This window comes from Petaurus breviceps, unplaced genomic scaffold (assembly GCF_028583685.1).
Source record: "Petaurus breviceps papuanus isolate PSGF00001 unplaced genomic scaffold, PetGlider_PUasm1.0 76, whole genome shotgun sequence".
NCBI classification, from domain to species: domain Eukaryota; kingdom Metazoa; phylum Chordata; class Mammalia; order Diprotodontia; family Petauridae; genus Petaurus; species Petaurus breviceps.
The window spans coordinates 15407171-15425322 of record NW_027186473.1 but is presented as its reverse complement, the minus strand read 5'-3'; the positions used below and the strand labels follow the sequence as shown (position 1 = coordinate 15425322).

At 36.8% G+C, this 18152-nt stretch overlaps 1 pseudogene; it reads right to left on the bottom strand.

Annotated features, from left to right (window-relative positions):
- Window positions 1-12010: 12010 nt before the first annotated feature.
- Window positions 12011-12766, bottom strand: LOC138174731 (small ribosomal subunit protein uS2-like; annotated as a pseudogene).
- Window positions 12767-18152: the final 5386 nt, after the last annotated feature.

The window sequence follows — 18152 nt, the reverse complement described above, 5'->3', positions numbered from 1 at the left end:
ATTAAAGTATATATATATATATATATATATATATATATATATATATATATGCTTGTGTATATATATGTATGCATGAATGTGTGTATATATACATATATACGTGTGTGTATATATGATCTGTCCTACTTTCCTTCATTTCCCTCCATGGCACTGGCCCCATATACAAAGAGGTGTGTCTAAAAGCAGTTATCCAGCTTAAATTTATAAGAACTACAACCTACCCCGAGGGTTTGTTTGTTTTAATCAGTGTGATCAGTGGCCCTCTCTTGCTGTCTGCTCTGGAAAGCCTCATGCCATTATTGCCTCCACCACAGAGATCTGACACTGTATATCGTCTAAATGGGACAGATGGAGCTTGTCTAAGGTTGTGTTTCATCAGCCATATCCTTGGCAGGCCTCCCATAGACATCAGGCTAAGGCAGACTGATGCTCAGTCTGTTATTTGTAAAAATGATTTAATATTAAATTACACAAAATGCTATTGACACAATTATAGGGCAAGAATGAATTGTGTCAGATTCAGTAATAAGGAAGTTTCTCTGACATCATAAAACCATCATCAGCCAGTTTATTCATGCATCAGCATATCACAAGCATAAAATATGACAGCAAGTTCCACTATTCTTTTTAAGGGGAGAAAGCTGAGTAGAGGGCAACCATGATAGAACATTTTATCCTGACTCTTGAAAGTGCAAGTCAGGCTGGAAAATGATGGCCTCACTGAAAATTAGAAAACTTTCTGTGAGTAGGGAGCTGTACTCATTGCTAAAGGAGAAACTCCATGGATTGGACACAAGTCAGGAGATCAATAATGACAAAGGCAACATCATGCCCTGCAGGTATTAAGTTGAGTCTGATTTTCCACTTCTGTTCTTTTCAGGAAAAGCTTGTTGACACCAGTGGTAGAAAGAGAGGAAAAGGGCAACGGGAATTTGCAAGCCAAGGGAAGTTCTGAGGAATGACGGGAAAGAACAATGGAAGCTCTTGGGGAAAGAACAGAACTGTTCTTTATGTTGATTATGCAGCAGTTCTTTAAAATCACTTCACATTTTTGTTTTCAGCATGGACATCCAAGTGCCAGGTTGTTACCTGTCAAAGCACCAGCATTCATTGAATCTGTGTGTTCCAAAAGCATCAAAATTAGAGAATGTGAGAATTGCAAAAGAACGCTACAATTCACATGATAATCCTTGAATAAATGCTAATCTAGTATCAAATATTCAAGTCACATGTATATGTGTATGGGGGGGTATGTATATGTATATGAGTGTATGTGTGTATACATATATGTATATATGAATTCACATACACTATATGTGTATATACATACTTCTTTTTTTCCTGTAGGATATACACACTTTCTACATGCTGTACACTAGACTTTCTTTTTCTCACCCTTGACACTCCACCTTCTGTCTCTGAGCTTCCTACTTTGCATTCCCCCATGTCAAAAATTAATCCTTTTTCCACAGACTCTCTCTCTACCTTCAAGACTTAGCTCAAGTACCTTTTAACCTTTTGCTGATCCACCCCCCCAAAAAAATTGACAAAGTCCTCCTTTCCAAATTACCTTGCACTTAACTACTTTGCAATTATTTGTATTTATTCTCTCTTTGTTCCATTTACATGTATATATGTATATACCTACATATATTACATGTACATACATACACTTATATATGTAAATGTAAATTTCCTGTGACTAGGGAATTTTTTAAAATTGTGATTCTTTGCTTTGGATGGACATTCTGCAACATCCATGAATATATGGGAATCTAGCCCATTTGAACACTTGTGATTATTGGGAATTCACAGTCTCACAGGAAGTACATCAGCTTTGGAACAGGTATTGTTTTTTCAGTGTGTACACTAAGTGCCTTTTCCTTTACAAAACCCGTATTGGATTTTTGACAATAATGATCATCATCATTTACCAAATCATGACCACCAATGCAACATTTTTACAGCATTGTTAAAATTTACAAATGACTTTTGCACCTAATCCTTCACTTATTTGTATTGTTATGTTTCATGAATAAATAGCTTGTTTCTCCAAGGAGATTGTATCTTCAAGGATAAGAACCATGTCTTATTTATACTGCTGTGCATCCCTTACAAGACCAATTATCCTGCTAAGCAATAAAAGACACTCAGTAGATATTTGCTAAAGTAAGAAAAGAAATGAAAAGCAAGTGAAAAATATAAAGGAGGGGAAAAATAATGTTCATCCTTATAAAAAAGCTACCCAAAATTAATGTTATCTATATCCTATAAAATATACAGAACAAGATTTCAAGAAGTTGCAATTTGAAAGTGTTGCATCATCCTGGAATGAAACTTACCTGCCTCTAGCCTCTTCACTGTGAGACCTCTCCAGAGAGCTAGGTTCCAACCCAATCTAACCCACTCATTTCCAGGCTTCTTCATTACCATACCCATATAGACATCTGGCTATCTTCAATGTTCTAAGGTCTCCTTCAGGATTCTAGATGTTTTCTCTGACTAGATCCACTTTCCACTGCCACCTGATACCTCCTAACGAAATTTTCTTGAGCAATATTTCTGCCTGCTCCCAACATCTGTGAGATGTGCCATCGAAGGCCTCATGGGACATATAACCATCTGTCAGCAGGCATCCTATAGGGAGTACCTTAAACAGTTTGGTCACCTGTCTTCCTCAACTCATTCCAGTAACCCAGACTCATTCTTCAAGGATTAGCAGACTCCTCACTCCATATACTTTCTGCATCCAAGGTATTCTGAACTTCTGATATCATACAAATTACATGTCCTATCACCACAGCCCTGTTTCTCATTCCCATCCCCCTCATTCCTATCCCTCAAACGTCACATTCTACATCCACACACCCCTTTCACTGTTTTCTCTGGAGTGCTTGATCCATAATCAATATATAACGATCATATTTTAATCATATCATATAGCTTTTCTTTTTCATTCCTATATTCTATTATTCATTGATACCTGGCTCCCTCATTGAGACACCTTATCCCTGGCCACTCTTTCCAGCACTATTTATACTTTAATTAAATCTCTGGCTGTGGTGGAGGAATCAAAATATTCCTTGCTCCCTATGCTATTCCAATACTTTGCCTTTACCATCATTGCATTTCCTCTTTTGAAGTTCATACTATTCAAATTAGCAACCAATACTGGTGGCCGTTATCTATTAATCCCTTCGCTAGAGAAGATGTTTTTCTCATGAATCCAATGTCTGGCTAACAATCTTTTGCTGCAACCCTCATATTAGAAGACTTCAGGATGCATATTGCTACTCCCTCAAATACCCTTAACTTTCCAGTTGGTCAATCCACTCAATTATCATGATGTACTCTTCCACTCCACCTCAGCTACACACAGAGATGACCATACCCATTAATCTTGCCATCACCTACAAATAGTCCTTTTCTATGCTTATGAACTCTGAAATTATTCTATCTAATCATGACTTTTTATTATTCTCTTTGCATTAAAATCCCTAACCCAGTTCTTTGTCTTCACCATTACCCTGAACACCTGTATGCCTTAGTCTGTTCTGAGACCATCACCCATGCACTAGCTACACTCTGCTCCCTTCTCTATCTTGACCCTATCCTTCAGTCTTTGCTGTATATCACTTTTTACTCTTTACTGTGTTTTTTACTATTTTTTACACTTTTACTGTTCTCTGCACTGTAGTCTCTTGTCTCCTTGCCCTATTACTAATCAAGTCTTGCCAAACCCAATCTTGTTTTGCTCTGATTATCCCTCAGTTTTGCTCCTATTCACCTGCTACTGCATAGAGCAAGAGAAAGTCACAAAAATCACATTGGCAGGGTCTACTATATGTTTATGTTGCATAATCTAAAATGGGAACTCACTGCAGCAAGGCAATCCTTTTATATCTCCCTAATTAATTCACTCTGTCTCTTGCCACATCAGATATCATAAACATTTTCATCCTTTCTCAAGCATTCCACAGGACCTCACCTCCTATGCTCTACCTTCTTAGACAAGAAGTTCATGTCCTACTTCATAAAAGAAATAAATAAGGTCATTCAATGAGATCTCCCTATTTTTCCTTCCCTCTCATTTCATATCACTTTGTTTATACCCCACTATCTCCTCCATCCTCATCTATAACAAAGAAATGGCCTATTTCCTTGGCAAGGCAAGCATCCATGCATAATCACTGATCCCACACACCCCAGTCTTCTCCAGCAGATCCCCCCCTCTATCATCCTCACTCTCTATAATATACAATGTCTCCCTATCTGTTTTCTGCTTCCCTGATGCCTACAAACATTCCATCTCTCCCCATCCTTAAAAGGTACTGCCTCTTCTACCTGTAATTCTCTTTCCTCCTCTTCTCACTTAAACTCTTTGAAAAGACATCTACAAAAGATGTTTCCATTCCCTCTCTTTCACTTGCTATTAAACCTTTGGCAATCTGGTTTCCAGTCTAGACCTTCAACTGAGCCAACTCTCTCCAAAGTCAATAGTGATCTCTTAATTGTCAAATCTATTGATCTTTACTTAATCCTCAACCATCTTGACCTTTCTTTAGCTTTTAACACTTTGGCATCTTTTTCATTTGAATATTCCCTCTTCCCTATGTTTTTTTTTCTTTTGGGGTGGGGAGGGCAATTGGGGTTAAGTGACTTGTCCAAAGTCACACAGCTAGTAAGTGTGTCAAGTGTCTGAGGCCGAATTTGAACTCAAGTGCTCCTGACTCCAGGGCCTGTGCTCTATTCACTGTGCCACCTAACTGCCCCTCTTATCTAGGATTTTGTCAAACTGCTCTCCTCTGGTTCTCCTGTCTGATAACTCCTTCACCTCCTTTGCTGATATGCTTTCAGTCCATGAATAATAAATATGATTGTCCTCAAGCTTCTGTGATGGTGGCTTTTCCCTTCTCCCTTCATATTATCTTGATTGGTAATCATATATGTTTCCATGGATTCAATTATCATCTCTATACATATGATTGCCAAAAAGTATATATCCAACATTACCTTCCCTCCTGAATGCCTATCTTACCTCACCAATTGACTTTTGGACAGCTTGATCTAGATGTCCAATTGACATTTCAAACTCAATGTATCCAAAGTAGAGCTCAATATCTCTCCTCCCCCTTCCAAATTTCATCTTACTTTTGTGGACATCACCAATGCACAAGTTATCAGTTGGCTTTCCTTTGATACTGCCACTATACTAGTATAGACCCTTATCACCTCATACTTAGAGTACTGTAAGAACCTCCTGTTCCATCTTCCTCAAGCATTTCTCCATTCTAACCCATCTTCCATTCAATCACTAAATGTATTTTCCTAAACTGCAGATTGGACCATGTCAGACCACTCTTATTAAGGTCATATTGCCTCCAAATGCTAAATGTTTTCTTTGGCATTCAAAGACCTTCATAACCTAATACTGCCTCCACACCTTCCAGTCTTCTTACGACTTACTTCCAAACACATATTCTTCAATTCAGCATCTCTGGTCTCCTGGATATTCAAAAAACAAGCTATACAATCCAGACATTTTCTTTATTGTTTCCACACCTGGAATGCTCTCCCTCCTAAGTTCTATCTACTGACCTCCATAGCTTCATTTAAGTCCCAATTAAAAAAATATCTTTTACTAGAAGTCTTCCCCAACCCCTCATAATTCTAGTTCCTTCTTTCTCTTAATTACTTCCCATTTATGCTGTATGTTGCTTATTCAGTATATATTTGTTTGAATGTTGTAAGGAGTGTCTTTTGACTCTTTTTCTATTTTTAGGGCTTTGTTCAGTTCCTGGTACATAGCGGTCCCTTAATAAATATTGATTGAATGACTATACTATTGCAATAGCCATCTAGTCTGTCTTCCTGCCTTTAATCCCTTTCCTTTCTAATCCACTGTTCATGCAGATTTTCCTGAAGTGCAAGTCTGACCGTGCTAGTCTCCTACTCAATAAATGCCAGTGGCTCACTACTACATTTATCATCAAATACCAAGTCCTCTGTTTGCCATTTAAACTTCTTCACAACGTAGCCCCTAACAGCCTTTTGTGTCATTCATTTTTTTCCCCTCCATACGTTGTACAGTTCAGCTACATTGGTCTGACTAAAGTTCCTGGGACATCACACTCCATCTCCCATCTCCGTTTTTCACTGGTTGTACCTGAAACCTATCATTCTCTCTCTTTTCACCTCCACCTCTTAGTACCTGTGATTTCCTTTAAGAGTCAGGTTAAATATTAAAGGAAATAGCTCTTACCTCCTCACTGTTAATGCCTTTCCTCTGACATTGCCTTCTATCTACTCTATATATATTGTGTGGCTACATATATGTTTTTATGTTGTTTCATTCATTAGAATGTCAGTTCCTTGACATCAGGAACCAGGTATTGCCTATGTTTGCTTGGGTTTTAGCACAGTGTCTGTTAAAGAGTAAGCACTTGATAAATGTATTGACTGACTGAAGGTATCTTTTATTTTTTAGCTAGTAACTTAAAAATGGTCCCAGTTTTCCTTTCTTAATTGGAGATGTGGGGATTATGTGGGTATAAGGGTATGGCATAACCTATCAGATATGGTCAATGTGCTGGATAGCTTCCATAGGTTCTAGGCTCACTTTGCCAGACTTTATTTATGCTAGAAATTCAAGTTACTAAAGCATGTTTAATGCTCCTTAAATGTGTTATCATAGAAATTTTGAGTAGGTTGGTTGAAGAATTTCTGAAATGAAATTACAAATTTAGAATTTAATACTTAGGAACTTTTCATGCTTCTTTTATTGATATTTGAGAAGAAATTGCAAATTTAGAATTTCGTACTTAGGAACTTTCCATCCTTCTTTTATTTCCACCTGGAAAATTTTAGGCCGCAGAATCAAACCTAATCTTTCTCTAAACCCTTTAAAATCTATTTTCACCAAATCTAGTAAGATTATGTGTACTTTTGTTTCCCTTCAACCATTTGAGTTCACTCAAGGGTTCCAATGATTTTTCTTTCAGCAAGCAGACCCCGCCTCTCACTGGGGAGAAACAGGTCAAGAGTAGCCATTTCCCATGTTGATTCCTTCACCATAATTATAATGAAAATATAGTTAAAGCAAGACAAGAAATTATTGTTCTGCAATGGGAAAAGAGAGTATATTCCAAAACATGTCTGAATAATCTGTCTCCCATCATTAAATCTATTTTGCCCCTTTACTAGATTTGTGATTTTTTTCCTAAGCTCCTTATCTACTTCTCTTTTTTAAAAATTATTTTACAGTATACTCCATTGAGTATATCACTTCTAATTCTGTTTCCATTGTTCTTCACCCAATTTCCCTCTCTGGTTTTTGTATTTTCTAACATATGCTCTTAATACACAAAATGAATCTTCCCATATCCCCCTTTGCCTATGTTGTTCCTTTTAAACAAAGCAATAAAATATGACCCTTCCAGAGGTTATTCTAAGTATGAAGTCAAGCTTGCTTCCTTGTATCTCTAGTTCACTTTGCCCATTACCCAGAATTCATGTGCCTAACAGAGGCCTTTTCATTTAAATGTTATCTCTTGGATATTAAATTTTGTGAATTTATGGGCATTTCTATGGTTTTTCTTCCACTATTGTGGTTATTTTCTATGATATTTTGGCTAGTGGATATTTATAGACTCCATTAACACTGTCCCCCCACCCCTCACACATACATATACCTCCCAATCTTCCTTTTCAATTTAAAGTCCTTTTCCTGTTATCTGCAAGATTTGGGGCAAATGCATTTTTCAGTCTTGTTAGATAAACTCTACCTCTGTACAAAATCTTTCTATATTTACATTTTTAGCCAGGGTCAAAAAATTAAAATATTTTGTCAGATAACCACTTCTTAACCAGTTGTTCACTTCACAGACATGCCATTCTCTTCTGAAATCCTTACCTTTAATTGGCATCAGTAAAGGAAAACACCATCTGGCCTCCCAAGGTCTTCAGTTTCTTTCTCAATAATTTACAATCCTTTGTAATGCTTTTTGGATTCTTTCTAATAGTATTATTTGTGTCTATGTGACTCACTGGAAGTGGATAATAATCATCAGATATGACAGGCCTTAAGTAGGTCTCTGGTGTGTCTGGGCTGTGTGCCCTTGGAAGATAGCATATTTCTGTACTGGTATAGTCAACCAAAGAATAACCGAGTACCCCTCAGTAAAGAATCTCCAATTTCTTCTTGTAACCTTCCTTTGGACGATCTCTCCCTTGGAAGATCGTATAGATACATGTCATCCTTTCTTGGAGGACAGGCACCTACTTTGTTCTCCAGTGGCCCTTTTCTTGCCACTCTGGGAAATACTTCCTTTCTTATAGGAAAGCAATAAGGGAAGACATAGAAACACAATGTGCCATCCTTAGCTTCACAAATAACTCCAGTACATAAAACCTCTTTTTCAAATCAAGCCTTGATAAATTCCTGAAAATCTGACACTTCCATATCTATTTGCAGGCTTTCTTGAATGCATCAAGTCAATACCCCAGATGGATATTTAAAATTCAAGGGATAAAATTGATTATCAGTGAGGGTAAGTCTGTGATAAGAGTTAATCTCCAATAGTCTCCCATATTAGGCAGGCACTAGTTTCTAAAATATTTATTCAGTATGGCAGCACTTGGGGAGGTCAAATTGGTATCCTATTCTAGATGGGAATGGTTAAGGTTGTGTGAACTAGAATGAATCAGCAATAGTAAAAAGAAAAAAAATCTTCAGAAGATTTATAGGCATAATCTCCTATGGTGCATCTGGTACCTTTAGATAGCTAATAGAACCGATTTACCAAGAATGACATGTCAAAGCCATAAGAGAAAATGACTCCTGCCAGATGCCACCTAATAATCACCTTCTGCTGGTTCTAATATCCATCTCTCTGTGGATGGCCTCAATCCATTATGGCAGACAAAACAGAGAGAACAATGTCATTAGACATCAGAAAGGAGGGTGAAGTGTAAATGAAAATACTGCCACAGAGGGACTCACTTCACAGGTTCAGGACATAGTGGTTTAATGCACCAACAACTCGTTTCATTTCAGTTAAATATCATCGAAAGCTATATAAAGTATGTCAGAATAAGGATGACCTTCATGAGACACATTATTGTTTCTGTTATTGTTTAGTCATTTTTCAGTCACGTCTGGCCCTTACATGAATTTTCTTGGTAAAAATGCTTCCAGTGGTTTGCTATTTCATTTTCGAACTCATTTTACAGATGAGGAAATTGAGGAAGACAAGGTTAAGTGACTTTCCAGGGTCACACAGCTAGTAAGTGCCTGAGGTTGGATTTAAACCCAGGTCTTCCTGATCCCAGCCCAGCACTCTATTCACTGCACCACCTAGCTGCCCTCATAAGAAACTGCCCAGTCCTAAGGTCAAAGGCAAGATTAGAGTGATGCTTCAGGACACATACTACTTTATACCTTTACCTTCTTCACAAAATGAAACTAAAATGAAGAAATGTATACAGATGATACAAATATCAGCACATCATTCAGAGATATTCATTACCAAGTTTGAATTTCTTCAGTTTTCAATGACATCTCCAAATCTTCTCATTCTTTAAAAGAAATTACTTATCTTCACCTACATCCTTGTTAGATAATTCTAATGTTTTTTTCCCTTTTCACCTCCAATCCCCAGAAAAAAAAAAACTACCTGTATTCATTTCCTCTCCTTTCTTCTTTCCACTCTTCTTTAAAAATATTTCATTAATAGTCTTTTATTTACATGATTTTTGCTTCCCAAGGTCCCATCTCCCTCAAAGGAACAGACCCATATGACAAATAATTGCATTCAAGCAAAAACAAATCACTATATTAGACATGTCTGAACATGTATGCCTTATCTTCTACCTATAATATAGCACTTGCATGATGAGAGGAAAACGGCATTCTTCATCATCAGTCTTTTGAAATGAAGATTAGTCAATACATTTGTTAGTTCCATAGTCTTTCAGTATTGTTTTCTCTTAAATTTTTGAAGTTGTCATAGGCATTGTTCTGGTTTGGTTTACTTTACTTTGTATCAGTTTGTAAAAATCTTCATAAGTTTCTCTGAACTCCAAACATGATTCAAGGCTTTTAATTGAGTTCATTTGTGCACAACTGATCATCAGATCATTTCAGTCATTTTACCAATCAGCATCATCATTACTGTGAGATGCACTGAAGAATTGTCATAATATTACATTCAGGTTCCAGGAGTGTTAGTTACCCCCTTATAGATAGAAATACTTTAACAATGCCATGCTTGAATGTACTGTCATCCAAGCCTTGGCAGAGAGTTATCACTATACATATGATTCACAAATCTACATATCCTAAGCTTTAGTTCTGAATCTCCAAGTGCTTTTTGGACATTTCTACCCAGATGTTCCATAAATCTCTGAAATTCACTATTTTTAAAGTGAAAATGTTATCTGTCCTACCAAATTATAGATTTTTTTGGAGGCCATTACCATCCTTTCCATCATCCAGATTCCCAACTTGGGAATCAACCTTGATTCTTTATTCTTACTCATTAATCATATAAAGTCACTTTCCAAGTCTTAATGCTTCTGCTTCCAGAACATTTTTTTTATATCTACTGATACATCCTGCTACTAGCCACCACCTTGCTTCACACTCATAGACTCTCTTACCTGGTGTAATGTAATGCCAAAAGAAGGCAACTTCCCAGGTTCAAAATACCAGCATAGGTGCTCTCTATTTTATTCAGTGACAAACCAAGAACAGAGAAGATCAAAATATGACATCATTCAAAATACAGCATTTACTAAGCGTGATTAAATAATCTCCAAGTACTACCCCACCCCAGGACCTTCCAATCATTCAATCAATTACAAAGTCTCTGTTCTAAATACTTCTCCACCCCTAGGCTATACCTTAATTAAGTCCACCACAAAGCCCCTCTTCTCAAATGGAGATTAGTTTCCAAACATAGGTAAAGTACCTTCATTTGTCAATCACAGAGCACAATAAGGTCAAAAGTTCCCCACCCCTGGATCACAATTGAATCTACCCCAGAGTTACATCAAGTTTAAACACAGCACTTAATACCCAAATGGAGGTCCGAGGCAAGTTCTCAGCAATCTTAGTTCCTGGGGAGACAAGGCTTAGCAAAGCCACAAGATACATTGCCAGTCCCTTCGTGAATTTATCCTCTGTCTGTAGAACAGTCCTAGAACCCCTGAACACATTAGCAAAGCCCTCTCCCAGGATTTCTGTAAACATACAACAAGAAAATCCTTCTTCAGGGCTTCTGAACCAACAGAAAGGCTCCCAGACCCCTGCAACAACAGTACTGTCCCTCACCAGTGGACAGTATTCACTCTCTGTCTGCAGGACAGTCTCAGGGCTTCTTAGCGAACAGCCAGGTTCCAGGACTTCTTCAACAAAAGGACTGTCTTTCATCAGTGGACAAATCTGGCAAAACAACATCAAAACAGACAGACAAAGTACCAGCAAAACAGCCATGTCTCCTCAGTCCTTGGCAGCTCAGGGGGCAGGTCTCAAAAGTCCAGGGCAATTCAAAGCGGCCACCAGCAATTCTCTTAGTCTCTCTCTCTCCACGAGGTGCTGCTTCCAAAAAGATCTTCCGCCTCTCTCTAGTGTCTCTCCAAATCTACTTCACCAGCTCCTCCCAGTTCAGGACTTTCTTTTCACATCAACAAGCCCATCCCACAGGTGGGATTAACAAACTCTGGGTTTTAACACAATCAATTTGAAAACCAAGCCAATACAGGGGAATCTTTAATTGCCATTACTATCACACCTGGCCTATAATAGTCTTATTATATTTCTTCCTACTTCCAGCCTTTCCCTTCTCCAGTCCATCCTCCTCAAAAATATTCCTAAAGCTGACAAAAATATTCCTAAAGCACAAATTTGGCCATGTTATTCCTTTGTTTTTCTTTTTCTTTCTTTTTTTTTTGTTAAGAAACCAATGTTTATTTTCCATCAGCATTTTTCCAACACTAGAGCATCTGGGTTTTAAGACCACTCTATGGTAGTTCCTACCCACTCAGTGGTCTGAGCAGTAGGAGCCGCAGATCAGTCCTCAGTAGCTGGCTGAGCATTCCAGTCTTCAGTGGGAAACTGCTGAATGGGCACAGATGGCACATGTACTCCCTCAGACCAATCAGCCACCTCTGGTTGAGTAGCAGTGAATTCTGAGGTGGGTGCAGTCCATTCACCCTGAAACTCCTACTTTGTCACTGCCTTCTCAACTGCAACCTGCTCTTCCTTTTCAATCTTATTGTTACATGGAATGTCAATGTCCACATTGAGAAGTGGGGAGTCTGTGTTGCACAGGGAAATGGTTGGGAGGTTAACATAGATGCTTCAGTCAGAGGCTGGTGATCTGCCCGAGGATCAGTGACCACCAAAAGGCAAGGCTCCCTGAAAGCTGCCTGGATCTGGTTAGTGAAGGTGCCCGGTGTGAAATGCCCAGCAATAGGTGTGATCCCAGTGGCAGCAGCAAATTTCAGAACAGCTCGCTGGCCAGTGTTTCTGGATGAGATGACAGTAACATCGGCTGGGTTTTCAATAGCAACAATGGCACGAGCTGCCAGCAGAAGTTTTTTCCCAAGGTCTCTTCAAATTAATGATGTAGATGCCATCACTCTTTCTTTTGTAGATATACTGTTCCATCTGGAAATCCAGATTGGTGCCGCCCAAATGGGTTCCTGCAGCCAGGACCTTGAGGACATCCTCCTTCATCTGCAGGACATCTAGGGCTCCGGACATCGTGAAAGTTTCCCTTTAAAGTTACGAATGTTTAAAGAAACCAAGAACAAAGCTGGATGGGACCCTCTTCTGGGCAGCACGGAAAAGCTACTCCTTTGTTTTCTAATGATTCTCTACTTTCTCTTTAATAAAATATGGACTCTTCTGGCATCCATAATACTTCCCAATCAATCGATCAACAAATCAGGAAGCACTGAGTACTTACTATGTGCCAGACACTGTGTTAAGTACTTGGGATCCAAAGAAAGGCAAAAATGGTCCCTATCATCATGGAGTTGCATTCTTAGGGAATCATGAATCTTATACCAGCTTATCTTTCCACAATGATTACATATGACCTACCCCTTTACAGGTCTCCTCCCCCACTCCCGTAAACACACAGAGCACAAGGACTCTAGACAACAGAGAAAATGGTCTCTTTGCTTTCCCTGAACATGCTATTCCATCAATGATCTCTGCACTTTTTTCACAGATTACTGCCATACCTAGAAAGCACTCCTCCATGAAAAGGGTTTCTTGGATCCCCCAACTCTTTTCAAAATTCATTTGGAATGTTACAATTTACAAGAAATCTTTCCTAATTCCTCCCGTTGATGCCTCTAACCCTCAGATGACTTAACCTTAAATGCTTTGTTATCAGGTTTTCTATGCACATGCTGTATGTCTCCTTAAGTAGAATGTAAGTTACTTAAGGGAAAACTCAGTCTTATTGATGGCTTTGTGTAGCCACCACTTAATAAAGTGCTTAGTCAAAGAGCAAATGAGTAATAACTACTTACTGAATTGAATTTCCACTGAATTTTTGTTGTGGATTGTTCTAAGGCTCAAATGAAATAACACATGTACAAGTGCTTTGTAATATTCAATTACTATATAAACTAACCATTATTAATATTCTCAAGATTTGAAAAAGGTCAAAAAGTTTCATATCTTGGAGTTTTATGAATATTCTATTATTCTATTCTAAGAGTATTCTATTTTTCTCTTAATCTTATTAAGACATGGCTAGATGACTAGAATGTCCAATAACTTCAATTAAGGAAGATTTGAGTTTAAATACTATCTCTGAAAATTATTATTTGTGTGACCCTGGGTAAGATACTTAACCTGTCTGATAAGTTACAGTACATTTGTGGAGAGAGGTGTCACACCAACAAAATACCAGAACATGATCCAATTTTATTAAAATCATTCTCCAATGCCTCATCATGACATAAAGATAACCCTATAGAAAAGTGCACACTCTGGCAAGTCTTAGTAATTCAGGAGGACTTCTGATGTATGTCCAATAAAAGACTGTGTCTTGTAATTCAAAACCAGTCTAATTTCAAAGAAGTTCATTACCCAAATATTGGCCACTCTGCCATGACATTCCTCCATAATAACATATGAAAGGTCATCTAATGTGGAATGAAAGAATTACAATCTATACTGGAATACATTGATGGAATCATGAAGCCCCAAACTATTAAAATACAGTTATATCACAAGCCTTGACACAAAGAATTGATTGTTTTATTTTTTCCATAATTATACCATCATATTACTCTCATAGCTAAAAATATAATTTCTAATAGAGAAAGTCCAAATGAGCTTTTTCTATTATAAATTATATTTAAATTTATATTTACATTTGTGATAAGCATTTTTCATCCCCTAATACATCACTAGTGACACATGTGTTTTAGTTATGTCCAACATGATCTCTCTATTTTCCTTTGTGATGGGATCTTTGCAAAGTGTGGTTTTCCATGTTAGTCCTATAGATTAATTACAGAATACTCACATTAATAAAATAGCCTTTATATGAGGTAGCAGCTTGGTAGCATTTAGGTCACTGTGAAATTTTCCAAGTGAAATCCAACCCTCTATTTCCTTTCTATTTCCCAATTATTAGTCAGTGCCTAGCCAGGACCCTGACAAACAAACTGAATAGTCTACCAATTTAACTACATGTCATATGCTAAGCAATAGGCATTTTTCAAACATTAAAATTTTCTTCTCTGTGTATTTTTAAACTCATATCTCTTATACCCAGAAAGAAAACAAATTGAGGTACAAGAAGAGATGAATTGACTATCATATAGTATATGCACGATCAGAAAGGGAGGTGGGCTGATCATGTATCAATAAAGAAAAATAACAGTTGGTTGATTCTGTACCTCTCTAATACCTATGAACTGTCAAGAAATCTATAAGAAAGTATTAAATAAGCCTCTATGGAGGATTTGGGGGAGGAAGTGGTAATATTAACAAGAATCATACAGATGAAATTTAGATGAGATACTCTCTGCACTAGTGGAGCCCATATTAATGAGCTCACAGATCTATTGAAGTAATGAAATATTTATGTATGTATATATGTACACACATATACATTATATTTACATGTAATGCATATGTGAGTTTATTCCTCATATTCATATCCTGTTTCCTTTAAATGACAATTACTTAGCTTTTTAAAAAGTATCTGATCTCTGTGTTATTTAATGTCTAGGCTATTTTTAAAACTCCAGGGAAACAGTCTATCATAATAAGGATTAAGAATAAATCAGAGGGGTGGCCGGGTGGCTCAGTGAGTAAGAGCACTGGCTCCAGTGTCGGGATGACCTGGATCAAATCCGGGCTCAGATACTCAGTACCACACCCAGAAATAACTGGCCGTGTAACCTTGAGCAAGTTACTTAACCCCGATTGCTTTAAAAAAAAAAAAAAAAGAACAAATCAGAGTCTCTTTAGCAATATTATTTTGGATATATGAATGAACCAATGCTGATACCTGGCAGATTGATGGAATGTTCTCTATTTGATAGCAGAGATCTCAAGTTGGACATTTTTTCTTCCTTAAAATCAAGAAGAATTAGAGGGGATTCTATTAAAACATGCATAATGAAAGAGATATATAGAGTTCAAAATGACAAATTTATACCACAATGGTGACAATTTTTCTTTTTGGTATTATATTTGAATTAAAATAATTTTATTATATTTATCAAGGTCCTTTACATTTCAAAATTACTCATTTTAATTGTATGCCTTTGCTATGTTATACCTAATCCACATATTTCTTGGATGAGGTCCTTAAAAATGAATAGGAAGGCCATCTCTTCACACCCTGTCATCTCTCAGGTTGGGAATTTTTATCTTGGTGGAATCTTTTAATGAACTTGAGTTTCACATTATTTACAAAGGTTTTCCTAGTCATAGTGCTTATGCATGCTAGAAAAATGTTCATTTCTTCATGGATGGAGGGAAAGATATTTGTTTTGCCTCCTAAAATGCTGGCTCTCTAACTTAGATTGGGCAGATACATTCTCAAGCTATTATACCATTCTGGCTGCTCATTAATAATGTCAGTATGAATCATAATGATAAACAGTGAACAGAAGACCAATATTCCAGGAAGCATGAACTGTAACACTTATTTTAAGATCTTTCTTATCTGCATTTGAGGACAAGATTCTGATGTTTGCCTGGTCTCTGCTTGACAGAAATTGTTTATAGATGAGATAGCAGAAAGAATCCAGTCTTCAAGTACTTGCTATATAGACAGAACTCTTCTTAGAAAACCATCTTCTCTATAAATGATCCAAGAATTAATCATAAGGTTACCACATATACTTAGTTTCTTAAAAAAGTGTTATGTGATTAGAACATATCTCTTTTATTCTTATAGTTGATGATTTTTTCATTAGCTACAACTTTTAAGAAGTTATAACTTGATAAAATTGAAGAAAATAATATAAAATAGACCCAAGATGAAATACATGGAATATGAGGGGAAAATTGTAACTTCATGGACACAAAGTTCAAAAAGAGTAGTTAATATGTGTGTTTTCTTTTAAAGAAACATCTGCATAGCTACTTTTGGAGACAGAATAGAGTTTGAACATGTGATTAGCATAGGAATGGTGGCAAAGCCCAGAAAGTCAGGATCAGAGTCAAATACTTTCCATACTGAAACTACAGATGGTTCATTTTCTCCTTCAATCAATAAATGCAAGAATAAATATTTACAGAGTACCAACTATGTGCTAGCTAGTGGTTAAGCACTGAGGATATAAAGACATATAAAAGACAGCCCCTGCTGTCAATGTTCTTTCAATCTAATGGGAGAGATAACATGAAAAGAAATATATGCAAAGCTAACTATTCTATATCTATCTATGAAAAATGTAAAATAATTAAAAGAGAAGGCATTAGAATTTCCTTGGGAGGAAATGATTGTCTTCATCATTTGAATGACCTATAACCATTAGGATTTATGATATTTTGACTTGGAGTCATTTTTTATATCTACTTGCCAGTTCAGTGTGCTGCTCTTCCTTCTGGGGAGTTAATAGCTAGAGAAAAAATGACTTAAAATTCAACTTTGGTATGTTCCCATATCCAATGCAAATAAGTAAACCATTCATTAATCATCAAACATATGCAAAAAGGTAGGCAAGATATTAGAGGATATGCAAAGTTTAGAAAAGACATAGTCCCCATTCTTATGGTGGTTATACTTTGGGTATGCAATAGCTATACAAATAATTTTGATACCAAATCAGAAATAATAGGTACATAAGAGAAGAATAGAGAAAAGAAGAAAAAAGAAAAAAAGAAGAAAAAGCATGGAAAGAAGGGTAGAGAGGGAGAGACCTAAGAAATCATCGAAGTGATCAATCATCATTATTTTCCAAGAAAGATAAAATTTTAAAGTATTGAGCATCTGCTTTCATCAGTACTTGCCACTGGTTATTCCTTACTAGTAAACTATTCAGACCTTTATATAACTCTTTATGAACAGGAAGAATGATCTCGGGGTTCCAGTCCTTTTGCTTTCAGAAGATGCTTCAAAGCACAGATGCCTTCCTTCCCCTAATGCTTTTCATCAGACTTTTTATTTAGCAGTTAGAGGAAAAGCCCAATGAAAGCTATAAGGTACTAGTGCCATAGTTTCAGCAGTGAGTTAAGAACTTTTATTTTTTCAGAAAGCATTTTTTTTTTCACAAACCATGAGGAATCATTGTGTTATCCTTACCCCACTTAAATGTGAAACTTATAAGAAATACACATTAAATCGATTGTAACAGTCAATGAGACATTCTACTAAATGAATATCTATTTATTTGAAAAGTGACCATTTCTCATAGAGCAAAAAGATTAGGTAACCATTGCTGTAGAATCATTTAGTGTTGATGATTCAGAGAAGAGTTCAAAGATTCAAAGGCACTTGTAGTGATCACACTGCAGGCCAAGTTTTGATACAAGCATTAACAGAATTTGGGAAATACTAAATAAGCAAAATAATATGGTTAATCTGTTTCTATCAACTGTCATTTCAAGGACATGAACATCAGTGAGTCCATAAGTAAGTAATCATCACCTAATACACACATAC